Source organism: Eulemur rufifrons, chromosome 29, assembly GCF_041146395.1.
Source record: "Eulemur rufifrons isolate Redbay chromosome 29, OSU_ERuf_1, whole genome shotgun sequence".
Taxonomy (NCBI): domain Eukaryota; kingdom Metazoa; phylum Chordata; class Mammalia; order Primates; family Lemuridae; genus Eulemur; species Eulemur rufifrons.
Window position 1 is genome coordinate 86,813,436 of NC_091011.1, and position 6,000 is coordinate 86,819,435.

Below are 6,000 nucleotides of genomic sequence, written 5' to 3' on the forward strand. Positions count from 1 at the left end.
ATTAGCTGGGTGTGGGGGACATACCTGTAGTCCCAGCTACTCAGGAGGCTAAGGCAGGAGGATCACTTGAGTCCAGGAGTTTGAGGTTTTAGCGAGCTAAGAGGGTGCCATTGCACTCTAGCCTGGGCAACAGAGCAAGAAAAATTCCCTTTTTATCATTGCCTTGTGGGTATAGTCTGAACTTGGATGTGGGTAAGGACAGAGTCAGGTTACAATTTAAAGTTTAGATTCCACTTCTTAGTAGCTGTGTGACCTTGGACACATTATGTAACACTTGAGAGTCTCCGTTTCCTTATCTCTTCTCTCAGGATAATAATATACACCTCGCCACATTAAACAAGAAAGTTCATGTACATACCTTTCTTTTCTTTTCCTCTTGTGGAAAAGCAGAAGAGTAAGGGGGAAAGATTCCAGTGAGGGGCTAAATCTTTACTAACTAGCACTGTAATACTGGGTAAGTCCCTTGGCCTCAACCTACCTTAGTGTCACCATACATGAAATAGTCTCTAAGATTTCTTCCAGATCAGACCCCCATGTTTCAAGGATTTGAGTTTGTATTTAAGATAAAAACCTGGCAAGGCTCCTGTGCAGTTTTTCTTTGCAAATATTTATTTATACAGCTTGAGCATTCCAAGTCCAGAAATCTGAAATCCAAAATGTTCCCAAATCTGGAACTTTTGAGCACCAACATGATGCCACAAGTGGAAAATTCCACATCTTTTCCTCTTTTTTTTTTTTTTTTTAAAGGGAAAAGGGAACAGGGGCATGGGAAAAAGCGTGAGAGAAGGAAAGGGAAGCACAAAAAATTCCACACTTGACCTCATGCAATGGGTTGCACTCAAAACGCATACAGTTTATTCAGTATCCTCAAAGGGAAAAAAGACTCTCCCAGCCCCCTTCAGCTTCCACATATCTTTCCCGAACATGCCCAGATTCCCCCCGTCCCTCACAAGCCTATCCACAGTGTAATAAAATGGCATGTGTGTAGAACAAGCAAGCACACTAACAGCAAGTTTCCCATGGTGCCCCACATGGGGCCATGACATAAATACATTACTCATTGCATTTTTTTTTTTTTTGCTTGTTTTCTGCTCTGTGGTGTAAAGATATTGTTGAAAATGTCAAAAAAGCCTGAAGATACCCATATGGGTAACAGTGATAAGAGAAAGAGGAAACACTTAATGTTTATCTCTAGCGTGGAAAGTGAAGCTGTGGGAGAAACTGGACAGTGGTGTGAGTATGAAATGTCTCACAGCAGAGTATGGTGTGGCATGACTACCGTATAGAACCTGAAGAAGCAGAAGGATAAAATATTGAAGCTCTATTCTCAAAGTGATGAACAGAAGTTAAAGAAAAATCGAGACATCCTACATAAAGGTAAAAATGAAAATCTTGATCATGCATTGAAAGAGTTGATCCATCAGCATCAGAGTGAACACATGCCACTTAATGGTATGCTGATCACGAAACAAGCAAAGAGCTAACACAAGGAACTGAAAATTGAAGGGAACTGTGAATATTCAACAGGCTGGTTACAGAAATGTAAGAAAAGACATGGCATTAAATTTTTAAAGATTTGTGATGATAAAGCATCTGCTGATCACTAATCAGCAGAGAAATTTATTGATGATTTTGTCAAGGTCATTGATGATGAAAATCTGACACCAGAACAAGTCTATAATACTGATGCAACTTCACTGTTTTGGCATTGTTATCCCAAGTAGACAGCCCCTGTAGGAATTAAGGATGCCAAGGACAGATTAACTGTGCTGGGATGTGCTAATGCAGCAGGCATGCATAAATGTAAACTTGCTGTGATAGGCAAAAGTTTCTGTCCTTGCTGCTTTAAAGGAATAAATTTTTTACCACTCTATTATTATGCTAATAAAAAGGCATGGAACACTAGGGACATCTTTTCTGATTGGTTTCATGGATGTTTTGTACCAGTGGCTTGTATTCAGTACAGAGAAGCTGGACTGAATGACAGCAGCAAGATTTGTTATTTCCTGACAACTGTTCTGCTTATCCTCCAGCTGAAATTCTCATCAAAAATGTTTATGCCATATACTTTCCCCCAAATTTGATCTCATTAATTCATCCATGTGATCAGTGTATCCTTGGATCTATATCAAGAGTAAATATAATAACACTTTCTCAAACGGCATGCTAGCAGCTGTGAGCAGAGGTGTGTGTGTGGAAGGTTTTCAAAAGGGGTTTAGGGTGAAGGATACCATTGTTGCCAACACTTGGAACACAGTGACTAAAGACACAGTTATGCATGCCTGGAATAACTTCTGGCCTGTGACTGTGTTCATTGAAAATGATGAACAAGGTGGTGACTTTGAAAAATTCCATCCGTCAAGTGAGAAAAAAAAATGATGCATGACCTCCTTACATACACAAAAAGTATATCTTCAGAGTCTGTTAGTAAGCTGGGAAAAAGAGGATATTGAAATTTTTAACATCTATAATGAGGCTCCAGTTGTTTGTTCATTGACTAACGGTGAAATAGCCGAAATGGTTCTGAATCAAGGTGATTGGGATAATAGTGTCAATGCAGATGATGTTGTTAACACTACAGAAAAAGTGTGTACAGTTGACATGGTGAAAATATGTGATGAGCTTATTGAAGGACTAGAATAGTGGCATTCATAACAGAACAAGAAATTATATCAGTTTATAAAATCAAAGAGAGACTTCTAAGACAAAAATGGTTGTTTATGGTGCAGGTGACTCTACAGAAGACATTTAGAAAAGCCATCCAGCAGAAGCATCCTTCTTGGAATGCCTCCCCATTCCGAGAAGACCCACTATGTGGTCCCTCCACTGATTCTGATGTTTATTCTCATTTAAAAAAAAAATGAAATACAGTGCACAGTAATGTTATAATCACAACACAGCATCGTAGGCAGACTGAAAGCCTGCCTTTCTTTGTTTTTGCTGTTGTCTAAAAGCTGATGCAAATGATGCTGTATTCTGGCAATACTCCTGGGCTGCATAGTTACCCTGAATACATTATTTTTTCACTGTATTAATGGTATGTCATGCTTTTCACTGTTAAATACTTCTGTGTAAATAAGTATAAGAAAATGATCACTTATCAGTAGCATATGAATTCAGAGTCAGGAATGGTGGTGATGCCAGACAACCACAGATTGCATGGGTAGCTGAGATGGTGACACCTTTGCTTTCTGATGGTTCAATGTATACAAATTTTGTTTCATGTACAAAATTATTAAAAATATTGTATAAAATTACATTCAGGTTATGTGTGTAAGGTATATATAAACATAAATAAATTTTGTGATTAGACTTGGGCTCCATCCCCCAAATACCTCATTATGTATATGAAAGCATTCTAAAATTTTTTCAAATCTCAAATCTTCAATACTTCTGGTCCCAAAGATTTCAGATAAGGAATACACAACCTGTATTTAAAATGTATTAAATGAAAGAGGTGATTTGATTTAGAAGTTAAATATTTCACAAAGTAGTACAGTGTATTTCTTAAGTTCTCTGCTTTATCCCCACACACAGGTGTTATCAATTGCAAGAGATTTGTCAAGTAATTTGTTTTTAAAATTAAGATTGGAAGGAAAAAGGAGAGAAGAGAGGAGGATCAGAAATGCTGGAGAGATGCTGGGGAGGGCACTGCCTAAAATCTGCATTTACTTTATTTGGAAGTTTAAACATTTATTCCTAAAAAAACAACATTGAGACTAATTTAAATCTTCCCGTGCTAATTTGCTTAATTTGATGATCTTATGAAAGTTCTGGTTACCAGTAGAAACCAGTTTTTCCTTGTAGCTCAAAATGACAAAGAACCAAGAGAGATAGAAGTAATGAGGGCTTTCTGTGTGTATATTTTTACTCTTTTACAAGCCATCCATCTTCAGTGTGATTTTTTTTTTCTTGCAGGTAACCTAAATTGAACTATAATAATTGGAAAATAACAGACTATTCTTAAATAGCTGTGAATAAGAGGCTTAAAACTAGCTCCTGTTGGAAACAGTTGCAGAATGTTCAAGAAATATGCACATTCACACACACACACAGGCCTCTCCTTCAACAGTGCAGGAGCAGCCAAACTGCATAGCTGCAGAAGGCCATCGATCACGTTTATTACACTGCAGACAGCAGCAATTTTAAGTGGGGCTGGGCTTCTTGAATGAATTCCAAATAAGTCAAGTTATGATTCCTAAACTGTGTCAGACTAATTCAATATTACTTTTAGGCCAAAAAAGTTGAAATTATTAGTCCTATAATATGGGTAAAGAACCTGGTTTTATTACTTTCATCATTAATGAAGGCATTATAAACAACTTGGTGATTTTTTAAAATAAAAGAATGAGAGAAATTATGCAAATCCTACTTAATGCAATATAGTTGCATAAGTGGTCAAGATTTTTGAGTAGTTGTTTTTTTTGTTTTTTTTTTACATCAGAAAATAATTTAGTATATACTTTAGATTTTGGAGACTACGTTTTTGTAGTTACGTTATTTTTTTCCCCAAAATGGAAATGTTTTTAATTGTTTTTGCTGATTACAAAAGTAATTCATAGTCATGAAAAAGAGAAGAATACAGAAGAATATAAGGTATATAAAGTGAAACTCCCTCCAGATGCTACCTTCCAGGAATATGTAGTTTTAAAAAATGTCATTTTTTTTTAGATCTTTAATATAGAGCTTTTCGTCTGTCCGTCCGTATATTCATCCTTCCACGCCATCTTTCCATATTGAAGAGAGAGAGAGTTGGGGAGGGGCAGAAAGGAGTGGATTCTTGTTCTTAGGGAGAGGAAGACTCACACACAATCCATAATCAGGGCACTAGTCAGGCTGACCTGGGAGCCAAGGATGGAAGCCTTGTTGTGTGTAGTTGGCACAGCTAGAGGCTGGGAGTTTGAATCTCTATAACCTCATTTCATCTTGGTTTCTTTTTTCTTTCTTTTTTTGTTTTGTTTTTTCTTTTCTTTCTTTTTTTTTTTTTTTTTTTTTTTTGAGACAGAATCTCTCTCTGTCACCCGAGGCTAGAGTGCAGTGGCATCGTCATAGCTCACTACAACCTCCAACTCCTGGGCTCAAGCGATACTCCTGCCTCAGCCTCCCAAGTAGCTGGGACTACAGACATGCACCAAGACACCTGGCTAATTTTTCTATTTTTGGTATAGATGGGGTCTTGTTCTTGCTCAGGCTGGCCTCAAACTCATGAGCTCACGCGATCTCCAGCCTTGGCCTCCCGGAGTGCTAGGATCACAGGCGTGAGCCACTATGCCTGGGTTCGTGGTGGTTGCTAACTCATGTGAGACCTTGGGCAAGTCATGCAATCTCATTTATAAAATGTGTCCTTTGTGTGCTAGTATACCTTGAATTAGATTCTGATTTATAAATGTTTTTTGAGAAAGGGATCATTAATTTTTGGTGAGAAGTTATTTTTATTTATGAGAGCATCCAGTTGGTGGACTATTACAGACCTATGCCCTGACATATTTTAACCAACATTTGACAAGGTGTTTTTTTTTAAACAGCTGCATAATGACTGCTTAGCTGGCTTCCTTTAGGCTAAGCTTAAAATGCTTAATGTTTTTGAGGAATAGAGGTGAAACAGATATCTCTGTTGACTCTGAGAAAATGCTTCAAAAATTGATCATGTCTTGTAATTGATAAAATGATCATAGCGTTGGCCTCAGTAACACAGACAAGGGTTTGGGAGTGGTTGTCTATGCATGCTGAATTTCAAAGATGTGGTTCTTAGGAATACAGGGGGTTTTGTATGGAGCTGAATGAACCTTCCATAGTCTGAAAGCCCATCTTTTGGAAACAAATATCCGGTTGCCATGGAGACACTCAAGGTGGATGAAGGATGGATTAATCAAAATACAGTAAATCCTTTTTACGAGCGTCCTAAGAAATCTAGTGTGAAGAGAACCCTCTGGTCTGTCTCCCCTTATTCTCTCCTCCATCACACAAGAAATCCACCATGGATGTATAATGACACATATT